Source organism: Mustelus asterias, unplaced genomic scaffold, assembly GCF_964213995.1.
Source record: "Mustelus asterias unplaced genomic scaffold, sMusAst1.hap1.1 HAP1_SCAFFOLD_35, whole genome shotgun sequence".
NCBI lineage: Eukaryota > Metazoa > Chordata > Chondrichthyes > Carcharhiniformes > Triakidae > Mustelus > Mustelus asterias.
Genome location: NW_027590117.1, coordinates 916462 through 934398, shown reverse-complemented (window position 1 = coordinate 934398; position 17937 = coordinate 916462). Strand labels below are relative to the sequence as shown.

The 17937-nt window shown below is 44.8% G+C and overlaps 1 protein-coding gene and 3 non-coding genes across 4 annotated transcripts in view; 2 read left to right on the top strand and 2 right to left on the bottom strand.

The window, feature by feature from the left end:
- LOC144482317 (uncharacterized) overlaps positions 1–17937 on the bottom strand; it is a 474174-nt gene that overhangs the window by 255135 nt on the left and 201102 nt on the right. The gene's annotated exons all lie outside the window — the stretch shown is intronic.
- trnas-gcu (transfer RNA serine (anticodon GCU)) lies at positions 2074–2155 on the bottom strand. Its single transcript has one exon. It is a non-coding gene; the product is annotated as a tRNA-Ser (tRNA).
- On the top strand, positions 2487–2558 carry trnaw-cca (transfer RNA tryptophan (anticodon CCA)). The gene has a single exon. It is a non-coding gene; the product is annotated as a tRNA-Trp (tRNA).
- Positions 13698–13769, top strand: trnam-cau (transfer RNA methionine (anticodon CAU)). The gene has a single exon. It is a non-coding gene; the product is annotated as a tRNA-Met (tRNA).

Sequence of the window (17937 nt, the reverse complement as noted above, 5' to 3'; positions counted from 1 at the left end):
ATTTGAATTCAATAAAAAATATGTGGAATTAAGGATCTCCTGATGACTATGAAACCTTTGTCGATTGTTGTATTAATCTATCTGGTCCTCTCGGGACCAAAATCTGCCGTCTTTACACAGTCTGGCCGACATGTGATTCCAGAGCCACAGCAATGTGGTTGACTCTCAATTGCCCGCAGGCAACTAGAGTTGGGCAATAAATACTGGTCAGCCAGTGGCACCCACGTCCCATGAATTAATTTTTTTAAAAATGCAAGCCCAGTCAGCGACGCTGAAAAAATGCATTGAAGATTCAGAATGAGGAGATCCATCAACTCGTTTACAATCCCAGAGTTTGCAAATACAGAATGGATTCCAAACTAGTTTACTGTTCCGGGAGCTGACCGCCAGAACAAATTGCTTGTACACGCACAGTTCTACCAACAGAATCAGAAAGATCCCAATCCTCGAAAATCAGCAGATAATGCAAAACATATTCTGAATATGGCACAGATATAAAGGTAAAGTTACCATAACCCCAAATGACCATCCGCTGTTCTCCATCTCAACAGGGAGAGCTTAATGGTGTTGATTTAGCCTCAGGATTACTACACCTCAGGCGAGGGGCAAGGCTGAGAATATCTAACAGCACATCTGCATTTTCTTTGCCGTAAATTTGTATAAACTTCTTGTTTTCAGTTATAAACTGGAGGATACTGTATGTTTTATTAACGGCTCTTAAAAACTGTCCTGCCACCTTCAATGACATATACACATGTCCAAATATGTCCTGCTGTTCTTGCACCCCCTTTTGGAATTAAATCCTTTATTTTATATTGTCGCTTTGTGTTATTCCCACCAAAATGAATCACTTCATTCATCATCTGCCACATGTCCTCCCATTCCACCAACCTGTCTGTGTCCTTTCGAAGTTCGACTGGAATTTCTGTAGCTCTTTTCACAACCATAGGACGTCCCAAAATATTTTACTGATGATAAAGTATTTTTGAAATGTAATCGCTGCCCAATTGCTGAACTTTTCAACTGTCTGTTCGACGACATCAGAAATTCCCACATGGGAACGGGGAATAGCTGCTGCAGCAATGTCTCTGTGGCACAAAGAATAGCATTTTTGATTTGATTTCATTTGATTTATTATTGTCACATGTGTTAACATACAGTGAAAAAGTATTGTTAAAGTATTGTTTCTTGTGCACTATATAGACAAGGCATACCATTCATAGAGAAGGAAACAAGAGAGTGCAGAATGTAGTGTTCCAGTCATAGCTAGGGTGGAGAGAAAGATCAACTTCATGCAAAGTAAGTCCATTCAAGGTAAGTCTGTGAGTTCGGAAGTTCAGGATCCAGTCGCAGAGGGGGGTGCTGAGGCCCAGGCCACAGAGTTTGGAGATGAGTTTCCTGGGAATAATAGTGTTGAAGGCTGAGCTGTAGTCAATAAATAGGAGTCTGACAGAGGTATCCTTGTTATCTCGGTGTTCCAGGGTTGAGTGCAGGGCCAGGGAAATGGCGTCTGCTGTGGACCGGTTTGCGGCAGTGGGTACCAGCATGTTAGACTGCTCGTCATTGTCTTGTGAAATGTCCGAATCTCATCGGAGTCAGCTTTCTGGGTAAAATTTGAAGAAATTAGGAACTGGTGTGTCAATCTTCTCAGAGAAGCGAAACTTCCGCCTCGAACTTGGAGGACATTCGGCCCATCAAGCCTACACCGACAACAATCCCACCCAGATTGTATCCCCGTGACCCCATATGTTTACCATGTTAATCCCCCTGACACTAAGGGGCTATTTAGCATGGCCAAACCAGCTAATATAGCACTAATTTTCATGGCTGACCTGCCGATTCTGGAAAGACACAATCTGCCACTGGCGTCTGCTTTGGAGCTTCTGAAGCCACATGTTTACATGGTGGCAAACTCGTGTCCAAAGCTGGTGTCCTGATTTGAATTGACTGTCAGATCGAGTTTCTCATCGCACGAGAATTATGGAATTGTTCTGGACTATTCTCTCAAGCCTGTGTGTTCAAACTTCATCTGTGAACGAACCATCAGTTCGGGGGTCAGAGCAAATGCATCACCGACGAGGATGGGATTCGAACCCACACGTGCAGAACACAATGGATTAGCAGTCCATCGCCTTAACCACTCGGCCACCTCGTCACGCAATAACTTCGCACCAAGCTTTGACAAAGGGCTCGAAATGTCAGCTCTTTTCTCTCCTTGCGGATGCTGCCAGACCTGCTGAGATTTTCTGGCGTTTTCTCTTTTGACTTCTCACCAAACCAGGGTGTTTTAACACTCGTAACAAAGAACATATTTCTCCCGCAGGATAATGCTATGTTGCTGCTTTCTTGTTCATCCGGTTCGCTGCTACTCTTCCATTCGCTGTGTTACCACAGAAAGTAAAGAGGGAGACAGTTCCATTCCCTGTTCCCAGTTTGATTTTGAATTCACCGAACATAACCCGGATGTAAAATGCAGCAAGCAGTCTGAGATTGTGGCGCAACGGTAGCGCGTCTGACTCCAGATCAGAAGGTTGCGTGTTCAAATCACGTCAGGCTCATGAAGCTTTTCTACGTCGGATTTTGTATCTGGGTAAAATTGATATCTTGGTAAAGTTGATTGTTTGCAATTGTTCCCGAAATGACAAATTTCAAAACGATGGTAGAAATGGTATTTTAGGGATGCTTCCGGTTCGCATGCTCAGTTTTGTTTTTGCACAGTTTTATATCTGAAACAATGTGTCAGAGTTGTGAGTTGTTCATTGCTTGCAAATATAAGCAAGGTCCACAGACTCGGATGTTTCTATGGGTCATCAAAGGAGGGAGCTGACGGGTGGTGATTTAATAGGATGATTCACACCTCAGGAGAGGAGCAAGGCTAAGGAGAATCTCAACCGACACAGGAATTGATCCCCTGTTTTTGGCTGAATAAGCTATCCAACCAACTGAGCTAAACAGTTATTTAATGAAAGGACAACTCTCCGAAAGCTCATGCTACCAAATAAACCTGTTGGACTTTCATCTGGTGTTGTGACACTACTTCCTGTGAACCTGGGACATATGCGCTGTGTTCCCCGTTAATGAAAATCAAGATGATGAAACAAATTTACTGTCGAGAAAACCCAGATTTGCTTTTGGGCAGCAGCCGAATGTTACGATTTGATGTTCGTGAGAACATGATAGCAGATGATGGTTTCGATCCATCGACCTCTGGGTTATGGGTCCAGCCACTCTGACCCGAAACGTTGTCGCTTCCTGTCTATTCCTGTTGCGCGGGTGAAAGGAAACTATTCATTGTATTTTTATTTCAAACAAGACCCACGTGTTGGGAAGCGCACCCTGGCTGGACAATAACACTTAACATCAGCCCGAATCAAACAGACAGAGAAAGACACACAGAGAAGCGGTAAGAGATTATCAGGACACACACAGAGCGATAGACAGAGAAGGTACCGAACAAACCAACAAGATACTGAGATGGAAAAATTGATTATGTTTGAAAAGGGATTTTCTGTTACACAAAGATAGACCTTGTTTTAAAATGTATTTCATGTAAGTGTAACTGAACTCTCTGCTGTGTAACTGTTGTCTCTGTTGTGAAACTGTGTCTCTGCCGTTGACAGATCTTTGCTGTGGTTGTGTCAAATTCATCCTTGTTGTGTAAATATATTCATAAGACATGGGAGCAGAATTATGCCACTTGGCCCTTTGAGTCTGCTCCACCATTCAATCATATATTTTTCTCATCCTCATTCTCCTGCCCTTTCCCCATAACCCATGATCCCCTTATTAATCAAGAACCTATCTACTTATGTCTTAAAGACACGCAATGACCTGACCTCCACAGCCTTCTGCAGCAAAGAGTTCCACAGATTCACCACGCTCTGGCTGAAGAAATTCATCCTCACCTCTGTTTTAAAGAATCGTCCCTTTTGCCTGAGGTTGTGCCCTCTGTGTCTAATTTTTCCTACGAGTGAAAACATCCTCTCCACGCCCACTCTAATCCGGGCCTCGCAATATCCTGTAAGTTTCAATAAGATCCCCCCTCATTCTTCTAAACTCGAAGGAATACAGATCCAGAGTCCTCAACTGTTCCTCATACGACAAGCTCTTTATTCCAGGGATCATTCTTGTGAACCTCCTCTGGACCCTTTCCAAGGCCAGCACATCCTTCCTTAGATATGGGGCCCAAAACTGCTCACAATATTCCAAATGGGGTCTGACCAGATTCCCGGTTGTGTAAATATGAGCCATCTTGAGCTGAATTTTTTTTTCTCTTCTGCAAAGGTGTTTCTTGTTGTGTGAAATGTTCTCTGTTGTTCAGTGAAGATGTTTTCTGTGGGAAAACAATCAACAGGAATTTCAAGGCCGCCATTTCTGAGGCTTGGTTTCAAGTCCAGACTTATTTCGGCCGAATGGCCTACTCCTGTTTCTGTTTTTGATCAATAATTCTGTGTATCAAATCAGTGAATTTAAATTTCACCAGCTGCCATGGTGGGACTTACTCCATGCCTCCAAAGATCAGTGTGGGCCTTTGTATTACCAGCCCAGTGACATAACCTTTCATTCCTGTGAACAAAAACACTTCATTCAGCTCATTATTAAACCTCTTCCTGAGGAAATTAGAATTACCTCCACAGGATTTCAAACACCCAATCGATACAAAGCATTTTGCTCTACTTGGGAACATCAATAATTTATCCAGATCAAACAGATATTGTGGAATTGTTCAGAGCTAAGATTATTTTAAAATTTTATTCACAAAATAGCAAGGACGTACATTCTGAGAAAGCACCCTGCAATGTTTGGAAGAAAATTTGGATTTAATATGATGTGGGAGATCGGTTCCCAGGAAGCTCCACCAGAAATGACCGTGACAGGACTCAAACCTGCAATTTTCTGATATCAATACTACAAACACCAAAGTCAGACACTTTATCCACAAGGCCATGCAGTCAGCTCATAACTACTGCAACCTGATGTTAGTACCATGTGAATAAATACTATGAAAATATTCTTTTCGTTCTATCTCTTGACGATCCACTGATTCCTAGATCCCTGAAAATACAAGGGAAAGCTCCAGCTGCCATACATTGTATTTTTTGATGTCAAAAGAGCCTTTCACTCTGTGAGTTGCGAGGATTCATGAAGCATGAGGGATGGAGTATTAATGTATGATTATCAGAGCAGCAAGTCAATGTTGGAGCTGTACAAAACTTTGGTGAGGTCATAGTTGGAGCACTGAGTGCAGTTCTGGTCAAATCACTGGAGAACGGATATGATTGTACTGGAGAGGGTGCAGAGGCCATTCACCAGGATGTTGACTGGGATGGAGAATTTGAACGATGAAGAGAGACTATATAGGCTCGGGTCATTTTCTTTACAGCAGAGAAGGCTGAGGGGAGACCTGATTGAGGTGTATAAGATTATGACGGTTATGGAAAGGGTGGATAGGAAGCAGCTGTTCCTCTTAGTTGCAGGGGTGATTCCAAGGAAGCAGAATTTTAAGGTGAGGGGCAGAAAGTTGAGAGGGGATTTGAGAGAAACATTTTTTCATCCAAAGCATGGTCAGAGTCTGAATTGCAATGCCTGGAAAGGTAGTAGAGGTGGGAAAACTCACTAATTTTACAAAGTATGTGGATGAACACTTGAAATGTCATAACTTTCAATGCTACGAGCCAAGTGCTGGAAGGTAGGAATACTTGTAGATTTAATGTAGGTTTGTTGGTGCAGACTTGATTGGTCAAAGCGCCTCTTCTGTACTGTATGACTCTTGCTTTTATCCTCAGACTTGGCTTCTCACGGACATGTGTCACCATCTTCTCCCCATGTTGGTACAGTGGTTAGCACTGCTGCCTCACAGCGCCAGTGACCCGGGTTTGATTCTCGGCTTGGATCACTATCTGTGCAGTGTCTGCACGTTTCCCTGTGTCTGCGTGAGTGTTCTCCGGGTGCTCCATTTTCCTCCCACAGTCCGAAAAATGCACTTCTGAGGTGCATTGACCATGTTAAATTCTCCCACAGTTTATCCGAACAGGAGCTGGAGTGTGGCGACGAGGGGATTTCCACAGTAACTTCATTGCAGTTTTAATGTAAGCCTACTTGCGATGTTAATAAATGAACCTAAAACACTCCACAAATACATGCAGTCAGTGATCCTAACCCAGTGAACCAACACAACCCCCGTTCAGGAAAAACTGCAGCCAAACAAGGTTGTGTCATTGCACCAATTCTCTTTTCCATTTTCCTCACTGCAACACTGCACCTGTTCAACCTGCACCGTCCTGATGAGAGAGACAAAATCCCTCTTCAGTCATTGAGCTCCAGGCTGCAGATAAAGCTTGTGCGTGTGCTAACTCAGAAACTTAGCCCCAGCTCACTGAGCATTCCTTCTGAGAAGCAGATGAGACTTTAGTTTGCAACATGCAGAAAACTAAAGATCATTTCCACCATTCCTGACTCGGAAACACCCCCAGAAAGAGCATCTCCACATCATCGATTCACTCCATCAGTGATGGCTCTGCTTTCAATTTTCAGGGATTCAGCTCCAGAATTCCCTCTCTCAACTTCACTGCCTCCATCTTCCTTTCTATCGCGTTTCCAACATTTATTTCCTCCTTCCTTTCCCCCGAGTTCTACTTCTCTCACGCTCTGACTTTCACCAATCCTCAGTAAATTAGAGTTGTACAACGGTAATTCTAATAGCGGTTCCGCTTTAAGGATTTTTTACCCGCCTCCAGCTGTCTGATTTCTCATTGGCTTTATCCGCGAATCGAATTGTATGACGCAATGACGCTGGGCTGGGAGTGACGCTGCTGGAGCCGAACAACAGCGCCGCATTCCGATTGGTGTATGTGTTACAGTGGCTGTTCTTCGAATGGTTCAGGCCGATGTCAATCGTGATGTGGGCGGGTGTTGTTTGAAGCATGTCGCTGCTATTGGTCAGAATTAAAACGTAATTTCCATTGTTCGCGCACATTTCAGACAGACTGAGCTCACTGATTGGATGATGCAGCTCAATCAGTGCAGAGCGTCTATTGGATAACAGAAATGACTCAATTACTGATTGGTTGTCTCACCTGTCGGTCACAGGTCGGTGGCTGTGATTGGACAGAGGGCGGGGGTACACACTGGTCCCATCAGACACCGGGCGGCGGTAAATGTCCGGCCAGTGGCTTCAGTCCCCGGGCCCGGATCCTGAGCCGGTGGCGGGGCTTCAGATGGGGGAAGGGTTTTGGCAGCGGGAATCCCGCCCCGCCCGGCTGTCAATCCGCAGCTCAGGGTTTCGAATGGCGGCTTCCTGTGTAAACATGTCACGCTGCAGCTCCCCAGTCTCGGCGCTGCAAACCCCGTCACACCAATCAGAGACTGGGATCTTCCTGTGTTCTTGTGTCGGGCGCAGTGCCACACCGGGTTAGAGAACCTCACTCTACATAGGCCAGGGAGAGATACTGGGATCTTCCAGTGCCCTGTGTTCTCGGTAAGAAGTTTAACAACACCAGGTTAAAGTCCAACAGGTTTATTTGGTAGCAAAAGCCACACAAGCTTTCGGAGCTCTAAGCCCCTTCTTCAGGTGAGTGGGAATTCTGTTCACAAACAGAGCTTATAAAGACACAGACTCAATTTACATGAATAATGGTTGGAATGCGAATACTTACAACTAATCAAGTCTTTAAGAGACGAAACAATGTGAGTGGAGAGAGCATCAAGACAGGCTAAAAAGATGTGTATTGTCTCCAGACAAGACAGCCAGTGAAACTCTGCAGGTCCACGCAACTGTGGGAGTTACAAATAGTGTGACATGAACCCAATATCCCGGTTGAGGCCGTCCTCGTGTGTGCGGAACTTGGCTATCAGTTTCTGCTCAGCGACTCTGCGCTGTCGTGTGTCGCGAAGGCCGCCTTGGAGAACGCTTACCCGAATATCAGAGGCCGAATGCCCGTGACCGCGGAAGTGACCGCTGAAGTGGGTGGCACGGTAGCACAGTGGTTAGCACTGCTGCTTCACAGCTCCAGGGTCCCAGGTTCGATTCCCGGCTCGGGTCACTGTCTGTGTGGAGTTTGCACATTCTCCTCGTGTCTGCGTGGGTTTCCTCCGGGTGCTCCGGTTTCCTCCCACAGTCCAAAGATGTGCAGGTTAGGTTGATTGGCCAGGTTAAAAATTGCCCCTTAGAATTCTGAGATGCGTAGGTTAGAGGGATTAGCGGGTAAATATGTGGGGGTAGGGCCTGGGTGGGATTGTGGTCTGTGCAGACTCGATGGGCCGAATGGCCTCCTTCTGCACTGTAGGGTTTCTCTGTTTCTATGTTTACCCCAGTCCAACGCCGGCATCTCCACATCATGACTGTGTTCTGGGGCCAGGGCTTGGTTACTCTCAGTGTGTCGCCCTCATTGTTTGGTTCTAATTGCAGCCTCTCTCTCTCTTGCAGTCAGTCCGGGTGTTCCTGACTGAGCAGAATGGCCTGATCTCACCACACACATTGAGATATGGCATGCTTGCCTTTATAGGACGGGGCATAGAGTATAAAAGTTGGGGTCTGATGTTGCAGATGTATAGAACGTTGGTTCGGCCGCATTTGGAATACTGCGTCCAGTTCTGGTCGCCACACTACCAGAAGGACGTGGAGGCTTTGGAGAGAGTACAGAGGAGGTTTACCAGGATGTTGCCTGGTATGGAGGGGCTTGGTTATGAGGAGAGATTGGGGAAACTGGGGTTGTTCTCCTTGGAAAGACGGAGGATGAGGGGAGACTTAATAGAGGTGTATAAAATTATGAAAGGCATAGATAGGGTGAACGGTGGGAAGCTTTTCCCCGGGTCGGTGGTGACGTTCACGAGGGGTCATAGGTTCAAGGTGAAGGGGGGGAGGTTTAACACAGATATCAGAAGGACATATTTCACACAGAGGGTCGTGGGGGCCTGGAATGTGTTGCCGGGCAAGGTGGTGGAGGCGGACACACTGGGAACGTTTAAGACTTATCTAGACAGCTATATGAACGGAGTGGGAATGGAGGGATACAAAAGAGTGATCTAGTTTGGACCAGGGAGCGGCGCGGGCTAATTGTTCCTGGTTTCTCGTTTCAAGGCTTCATTCTACGATCATCTTGCTGGTGCCAGTACAGAGTGAGACTGCGGATAGTTGGGAACCTGTCTCGGGGGCAGGGGATTCATATGGTGTTCGTGGAAGTGGAAATGACTAGGGTTGGGAAGCATTTTCCGATCGGGGCCATTGTGATCTCCTGGACTCGTTTCGATCGCCTCAGGGGGTCGGAGAGGAATTTCCCAGATTTTTTTTCCCCATATTGGCCCTGGGGTTTTTCACTCTGGGTTTTCGCCTCTCCCTGGAGATCACATGGTCTGGAATGGGGGGGTGGGGGTAAGTTAATAGGTTGTAATGAACAAAGCATCGTAGCTGTGAGGGACAGCTCGGTGGATAGGATATTGGTATGTAGATAGGCTGGAAAATTGGGTGGGGATCCTGGATTCAGGATTCAATCCTGGACCGGGGAGCGGCGCGGGCTTGGAGGGCCGAAGGGCCTGTTCCTGTGCTGTATTGTTCTTTGTTCTTTGTTCTTTGAGATGGAGGAGCTGCCGCCCGAGATTAAGATGATTGAGAACTCCAGCTTTCTCTACACTCGTTTACTGAGGCCCAGCCCTTCATTCATCATTAGTTTCCTCAGGTTGTCAGGTACATTAACATCTTCATCTGCTGTGAACACTGACCGGACAGTGGGAAGGTATTGGAGCAGGATGGTGCCGTCAACTATGTCAATAGTGGGGGACAGGTGGAGAGATTGTTCAGCTGGGTAAGATGGCACTCCCCAGTTCCATTCTTCTCTTTCTGGTCGTAAGCACAACACCACCCGCAATGGTTTCTCTTCCCACTCCTGTGCTGTTACCTCCCGAATCCCCCAAGGATCTATCCTTGGCCCCCCACAAGGTGCATTGACTCTGTTCCACCATTCAGTTCGATCATGACTCATTTATTTATTTATCTTTATTGCTGTACAGTCACAGTATTAAAAACAAGAACAGCAACAACATCAGACAATACATAGATAGAAATCACACTATGTTTCTGACAGGTTTTCCAAAAGTCACTGCATTTTCAGCATTCACCGTAGAATCAGGCAACGCTTTTGAAATATCAACAATTCTATGTGGGATAAACAAATTGACTATTGAGACATGAACCAAATTTCTGTAGTTTATTATGACACACAAAATACAGTAACTGTGAATAAAGAACTTTTCAAGCTTGGGTAGTAAGGCCATGTATCACAGAATATTAGAGTGCAGAAGAGGCCCTTCGACTCATCAAGTCTGCACCGATGCATGAAACGCCCTGACCTGGGCACCTAATCCCACTTGCCAGCACTTGGCCCATAGCCTTGAATGTTATGGCATGCAATTTACTCATCCAGGTACTTTCTAAAGGATGTGAGGCACCCCGCCTCCACCACTTTCCCAGGCAGTGCATTCCTGACCATCACCACCCTCTGGGTAAAATATTTTTCCGCAACTCCCCCCTAAACCTCACACCCCTCACTTTTACCTTGTGTCCCCTCGTAACTGACCCTTCAACTAAGGGGAACAGCTGCTCCCTATCCACTCTGTCCATTCCCCTCAATCTTAAACACCTCAATCAGGTCGCCCAAAATGATTGACGACGGAAGTGCTGTGGATGTTGTCTACCTTGACTTTAGTTAGGCATTTGAAAAGGTCCCTCATCGCAGGCTGATACAAAAGATTAAATCACATGGGATCGGTTTGAACTAGCCAGATGGATTCAGAACTGCCTTGACGACAGAAGACAGAGGGTAGTGATGGAAGGGTTTTTTCTGAATGGAGGTCTGTAACTAGTGGTGTTCCGCAGGTTTTCTGCTGTTTGTAATACATATAAATGACTTGGAAGAAAACGTAGCTGAACTGATTAACAAGTTTGCGGATGATACAAAGATTGGAGTTGGGGATAGTGATGAAGATGTTCAGAGAATACAGCATGATAGAGCTAGGCTGGAAAATTGGGCAGAGAAATGGCAGGTGGAATTTAATCCGGACAAATGCGAGGTAATTCATTTTGGTCGGTCCAGTTCAGATGGGAGCTATAAAATAAATGGCAGAGCCGTAAGGAGTATCGACACCCAGAGAGATCTGGGCGTCCAGATCCACAGATCCTTAAACGTGGCAGCACAGGTGGAAAAGATGGTGAAGAAAGCATATGACTTGCTTGCCTTCATTGGACGGGGCATCGGGTATAAAAGTTGGCAAATTATGTCACAGTTACATAAAATGTTTATTTGGCTACATTTGGAATACTGTGTTCAATTCTGGTCACCAGACTCCCAGAGGAATGTGGAGGCTTTGGAAAGAGTGCAGAAAATTTGCCAGGATGTTGCCTGGTATGGAGTGTATTAGCTCTAAAAGGAGAGATTAAATAAAATGGGATTGTTCTCCCTGGAAAGACGGAGGCTGAGGGGAGACCTGATAGAAGTTTATAAAATTATGAGGGATATAGATAGGGTGAACAGTTGGAAGCTTTTTGACAATGACAATTACAAGGGGGCACAAGTACAAGCTAAGGGGGGAAAGGTTAAGTGGAGATGTGCGGGGAAGGTTTTTTACACAGAGGGTGGTGGAGGCCTGGAATGCACTGCCAAGTGAGTTGGTTGAGGCAGATATGTTCGCGACATTTAAGACTTATCTGTATAGACATATGAACAGGCGGAGAATAGAGGGGTACAGGTGGATGGTCTAGATAGTACAACGTGTTCGGCGTAGGCTTGGTGGGCTGAAGGGCCTCTTCATGTGCTGTACTGTTCTTTATTTTCTTGTTCTCTTTTTATAACGGTTCTCACTTGAAGAATTCTTCTGACATGCATCATGCGGCTTCTTCATTGTTTCGTTACATTTTCTATCTTGCTCATCATCCAGCCCTGGCATTGGTACCCCTCCCTTTCACCCTGATTGGAATGTACCAAGTCCGTACCTGGAACATCTCCTGAAAAATCACCCATTGTCCTGTCACAGTTTTTCCTGTCAGATTTTGGCTCCATTTTACTCTCGCTCAACCCCAGCTCCTCCCGTTGAAGTTAGTCCTCTTCCCATTCAGAAGTGCTCCTTTAGATTGTTCCTTGCTAATATCAAGCTTGTGATACAATGATCACTGTTACCCAAGTGACCACAGATTCATTGAGGAAAGGGAAGAAATATCAGAAGTTCTTGAATGGAAGGTCGCATTATCTCTCGTCACAGTTCATTGTTTAGATACATACAATGCAGGAGAAATAGCTTTTTCAACATTTTTTTGTCCAATTTTTCAATGCTAATGATGGGTCGATTGAGTGACTGCAATGTGCTCTACATTGGGTAGATTGAGTGACTGTTTTGTGGAAGACCTCCCATCAGTCCATAAACATCAACAAAGAACAAAGAAAATGACAGCACTGGAACAGGCCCATCGGCCCTTCAAGCCATCACCGACCATGCTGCCCGTCTGAACTAAAACCCCCTCCCATTCTGGACACCATAATCCTCTATTCCCATCTTCTGCATATATTTGTCAAGTCGCCCCTTAAAAGTCACTATCTTATCTGCTTCCACTACCTCCCCCAGCAGCGAGTTCCAGGCACCCACCACACTCTGTGTAAAAACACTTGCATTGTACATCTCTCTTAAACGTTGCCCCTTGCACCTTAAATCTATGCCCCCTGGGAATTGACTCTTCTACCCTGGGAAAGTGCTTCTGAGGGTCCAATCCTGAACTGGAATCCTAAATCTAAACAAAGTAACCTCGGAAGGTATGAGGGGTGAATTTGCTAAAATAGGTTATGGATTAATAGATTCATCAAATGGCATGACGGTGGATAGGCAATGGCTAGTATTTAAGTCATAGTTGTATGCAATGAACGTAAACATAACAGGAAATTATTGGAAAACAAATTCTGAGGGCCAAGATTTACTCACATTTAAGGGCGGCATGGTGGCACACTGGTTATCCTGCTGACTCGCAACTCCAGTGACCTGGGTTCAATTCTGGTCTTGTGTCCTTGTCTGTGCAGAGTCTGCATGTTCTTTCTGTGTTTGTGCAGGTTTCCTACAAGTACACCAATTTCCTCCCACAGTCCAAAAGACGTGCTGGTTAGGTGCAATGACCATGCTAAAATCTACCTCAGTACCTGAACAGGCCCTGGAGTGTGGTGATTGGCGGATTTTCACGGTAACTTCATTGTGGTGTTTACTAATTGTGGTTACTAATAAATAATTGCTTCTTTCCTTGCATCATTCCTTTCTGGCACGAAAACATAACTGGTGAAGTGGTCCAACCATGGCGAGCAAAATAAAATTAAATAGTATTGGATTCAAAGAAGAACTTAAGAACTTGGAGCAGGAGTTGGCCATTTGTCCCCTCGAGCCTGCTCCGCCATTCAATAAGATCATGGCTGACCTTTTCAGGAAAACATCACACAAATGATCAGTCGGTGCATTCTCCTTTGCCTGTGTGTGGCCTTGTGTATTCTGACAGTCTCTCTCTGTTTTTGTGTTTATTTCTGTTATTGTTCCATTCTTGGTGTTTAGACGGTGGAATTGTGCCGCTAGGCGGAGCTGCTGGGCACATTTGCTGTCATTAAACAGCAATACAAAAGTGATTTTTTTTGTTTTGCTCTCGCGCAACAATAATAAACAGAACCTTGTTGATCGATAGCAGAGTGGCGCAGCGGAAGCGTGCTGGGCCCATAACCCAGAGGTCGATGGATCGAAACCATTCTCTGCTATTTACGTTTTCAGGATCAGTTAAAAAAAATTGCTGCTCCCCGCAAGTATCACTGCTATTTCTTTACAGGCTACAGTTATTTTCATCAGATCTCGCCTGCAATAAACAATTTAGTTTGCAACATGCTCACTGTTGTAAATGCCACAAAGACAGGTTTTCTCTTTTTATCTCAGGGCATTTATGACACAGAGAAATGACCCAAAAATCATAGAATCCCTATAGCGCTGAAGAAGGCCATGGGGCCCATCGAGGCTGCACCAACTCTCCGACAGAGCATCCCACTCAGGCTCTGTACACACAGCCCCACGCATCCACCCCGCTAATCTACTTAACCTGCACTTCTTACGACAGTAGGCACAATCTGGCATGGCCAGTCCACCCAGCCTGCACATCTTTGGACTGTGGAAGGAAACTAGAATATCTGGTTTCCAGACATAGCTTGCCTGGGTAAATGCAACTTCAACAACACGAGCCGTTTGACACCATCCAGTACAAAATATCTGACTTAATTTGCTTCCATCCACAAACATTCAATCCCTCCAACACCGACAAAAAGGGAGAGAGGTGTGCACTATCCAAAAGATGCACTGCAGGAATTCACAAAGGCTCATTTGACAGCACCTTCCAAACCCACCTTGACTATGGCCTGGAAGGAAAAGGGCAGCAGACACTTCAGAACAACACCACCTGGAATTTTCCCTCCATACAACTCACTATCCGGACTTGGAAATATATTGTCATTCCTTCAGCGTCAGCAGATAAGAATCCAGGGAGTTTGCATTCCAACTACCCCACCCCCTCCCCCCAAACAGCACTGTGGGTGTACCTGCATGACATTGATGCCAGCAGTCGAAGCATGCAGTTCAGATGAGCAATAAATCCTGACCAAACCAGCAATGCCCGAATCTGAAGAATGCACAAAATGAAATAAAAACAACTGATCAAAAAGGTTCCTCCTCACCTCCGTCTTAACTGGGAGATCATTTTTTTAAAAATCTGCTTTTCTGGTCCCATTGTCAGTGTAATTCTGAGCACAATCGGGATTGTTTAGTCAAGTTGTCCCATTGCAGAATCATATTGTGCAGTAGTGACCTGCCTGGTGGTGTATATGGTACGATTTGTCCCTATGATTCACTGCATCCCCGTAGATATGAGTTGCCCAAGTCACACAATCAGTGTTAGAATTAATTCACTTGTTTCAGGATCTGGTACCATTCTGTATCTGAAATTGTCTGGCGTTTTTTCTGAGGGTGTCTCACACTCATGAAGTGTGTGAGTGTGGGATCATTCTAGATCTGTCAATGCCTCTCTATGTCTGTGATAATTTTATATAAATGTTGGAATAATTAATACCTTTAAGTCCCCTGGTGCTGTTTGTGAAACATATGCTTTATGTTCCCTGGTACTGTTTGTAGAACATCAGCTTAATGCTGTACCTATCAGCGGAACTCATTATGTTTGCAAGTCTATACTGCTGTTTAAACTGATGGTTTCAGTTGAGATTTTTCAGTCACATCTCTCTCTCTCTCTCTCTCTGATAGTCCATTTGTATTCATTACTCAATGTGAGACTGGGATTCTTTCCAAATCTCTCAGTGATACAATTGGTGTGTGTCATGTTTATCGTATCATTCATGACAGCTCCAGTGAGTGAGTGCAGTGAACAGCCTGTATTTTTCAGCTCCTGACACTGAACACGTGATTGAGAACGATTCTCTTATTTATCAGTCTTTGCTATTTCGTGTTAGTTTGGGATGAATTAAATCACATTCAGTCCCTGGGGCTATTTATAAGTTTGGATTAATTCCAAATAACTTTCCAGCACAGAAACAGGCCACTGATGCAGTAGGTTTTAAAAAAACAATGTGAGTGAGCTTCGGTCCAGCATTAAATCTCTGTCAGTGTGAACACAATTGTGAAAGATAATGTATCCTTCAATCTGATACTGGATTGCTATGCAGGTTTCACTCAGGTTGTTCACCTTGATTTGATCTGTGACACTCAGTCGGATTCCGAATAAGAATTTTGACATGAATACAAAATGGAGTCCAACCTGGAATTTGACAGTGTCTTCCATCTGGCCCAATGTGAGTGAGGATTTAGGATGAGTTAATAATTTATATTTCAGTTCATAGTCATCAAATTGATATTGCAACTCTTAGTTTCATAATCTGGGTGAGTTTTCAACTGGAATCTGAGTTGTATCCCAGGTTAGACGAGCTTTCAGAATATCCCAATCTGAGAATCTGTACTTCAGATTTGGAGTTGTATCGAATATATTTGTGAGGACTCACTATGAGGATTAGTACAGTAACTTCTAAACCCCTGATGTGGGTGATATGACTGGTATTGATCTCGAATCTCAGAGTGCATTATTAAGGTTAATTGTCTAATTTTAAACCGAAAACCATCTGTCAGTTTTATCTGATATTTAATTTGGAGGTAAGGCTGCAGTACTGTGGGATTGACACAGTGATGATCTGATTGTGGATGACAATTTGGATTGGGCTTTATGGATCCCCCTATCAGTGGTACAGTGGAGTTTAATTTAGATAAATGCAAGGTGATGCATTTTCACAGATTGAATCAGGGCAGGACCTACTTAGTTAATGGTAGGGCGTTGGGGAGAGTATAGAACAAAACGATCTAGGGGTACATGTTCACAGCTCATTGAAAGTGGAGTCACAGGTGGACAGAGAGGTGAAGAAGGTATTCGGCATTCTTGGTTTCATTGGTCAGAACATTGAATACAGGAGTTGGGACGTCTTTTGAAGTTGTATCAGACATTGGTAAGGCCACATTTGGTATACTGTGTACAGTTCTGGTCACCCTAATATAGAAAGCACAGAAAAGATTTACTAGGATGCTACCAGAACTTGATGGTTTGAGTTATAAGGAGAGCTGGATAGACTGGGATTTCTTTCTCTGGAGCATAGTCGGCTGAGGGATGATCTTCGAGGTCCATAAAATAATGAGGGGCACAGGTCAGTTCGACAGTCAATATATTTTTTCCAAAAGTAGGGGAGTCTAAAACTAGAGGACATAGGTTTAAGGTGAGAGGGCAGCGGTACAAAAGGGAAGTGAGGGGCAATTTTTTCACACAGAGGGTGGTGAGTGTTTGGAACGAGCTGCCAGATGTAGTAATGGAGGAGTATAAAATTTTGTCTTTTAAAAAGCGTTTAGACAGTTACATGAGTAAGTGGCTATCGAGGGATATGAGCCAAGTGCGGGCAATTGGGACTAGTTTAGCCGTTAAAAAAGGGCGTCATGGACAAGTTGGGCCGAAGGGCCTATTTCCATGCTGTAAACCTCTATGACTCGATGGTACAGAGTTTGATTTGATTACTTCTTGTTTCATGAATTGGTATGCAGTGAAAATCTTGTTTCTTGCGCGCTATACAGAAAAAGCATACCGTTCATGGAGTAGATAGGGGAGAACGAAAGGAGAGGGTGCAGAATGTAGTGTTAAAAATCCATTTGCCAAGAGTGGGGTTCAAACCCATTGGATCTATAAATCCAACGCCTTAACCACTCGACCATCCTGGTACGAGAGCTGGGCATAGAACATAGAACATAGAACAGTACAGCACAGAACAGGCCCTTCGGCCCACGATGTTGTGCCGAACTTTATCTGAAACCAAGATCAAGCTATCCCACTCCCTATCATCCTGGTGTGCTCCATGTGCCTGTCCAATAACCGCTTAAATGTTTCTAAAGTGTCTGACTCCACTATCACTGCAGGCAGTCCATTCCACACCCCAACCACTCTCTGCGTAAAGAACCTACCTCTGATATCCGTCCTGTATCTCCCACCACGAACCCTATAGTTATGCCCCCTTGTAATAGCTCCATCCACCCGAGGAAATAGTCTTTGAACGTTCACTCTATCTATCCCCTTCATCATTTTATACACCTCTATTAAGTCTCCCCTCAGTATCCTCCGCTCCAGAGAGAATAGCCCTAGCTCCCTCAACCTTTCCTCATATGACCTACCCTCCAAACCAGGCAGCATCCTGGTAAATCTCCTCTGCACTCCTTCCAGCGCTTCCACATCCCTCCTATAGTGAGGTGACCAGAACTGCACACAATATTCCAAATGTGGTCTCACCAAGGTCCTGTACAGTTGCAGCATAACCCCACGGCTCTTAAACTCCAACCCCCTGTTAATAA